Consider the following 440-nt stretch of genomic DNA (forward strand, 5'->3'; position numbering starts at 1 on the left):
AATAAAAGTCGTTCGAATGAAATTGTGTATAAAAAAAGGTATCTATTTCCATCTATTTTTTATGATTTGCATTTAATTGCCGTCCATATACATTAAACAATAGTAAGTAGATAAATAAAGAAAAGACAAAAAGAAAAATGAAAACAATGAAATCTTAAATTTAAATATAGTGATGTTTTCTCAAAGTCATAGAAACTCTCCGAATATCAGCAGTTTCGAGATAGATAGTTTGCTTGTGTATTCTTTAACATACATATTAATAATAATTAATACACCGACACAAATTTCAAATTGACAAGCTCACTAAAGAGTACATTGCTAGTACTTAAGCAAACTAGATAAGAAATATAACGTAGTCCCCCATATAGTTTTCTTTGATAGAAAGCCTTAGAAAAAATGTACTTTAAAGGTAAAACTAAAGCTTTTTATAGAAGATTCAG

At 26.6% G+C, this 440-nt stretch overlaps 1 protein-coding gene across 1 annotated transcript in view; it reads right to left on the reverse strand.

Moving 5' to 3' along the window:
* LOC119585716 overlaps positions 1–440 on the reverse strand; it is a gene marked incomplete at its 3' end in the record, with an annotated part of 123,925 nt that overhangs the window by 21,239 nt on the left and 102,246 nt on the right.

This window comes from Penaeus monodon, chromosome 20 (assembly GCF_015228065.2).
Source record: "Penaeus monodon isolate SGIC_2016 chromosome 20, NSTDA_Pmon_1, whole genome shotgun sequence".
In the NCBI taxonomy this organism is placed as follows: domain Eukaryota; kingdom Metazoa; phylum Arthropoda; class Malacostraca; order Decapoda; family Penaeidae; genus Penaeus; species Penaeus monodon.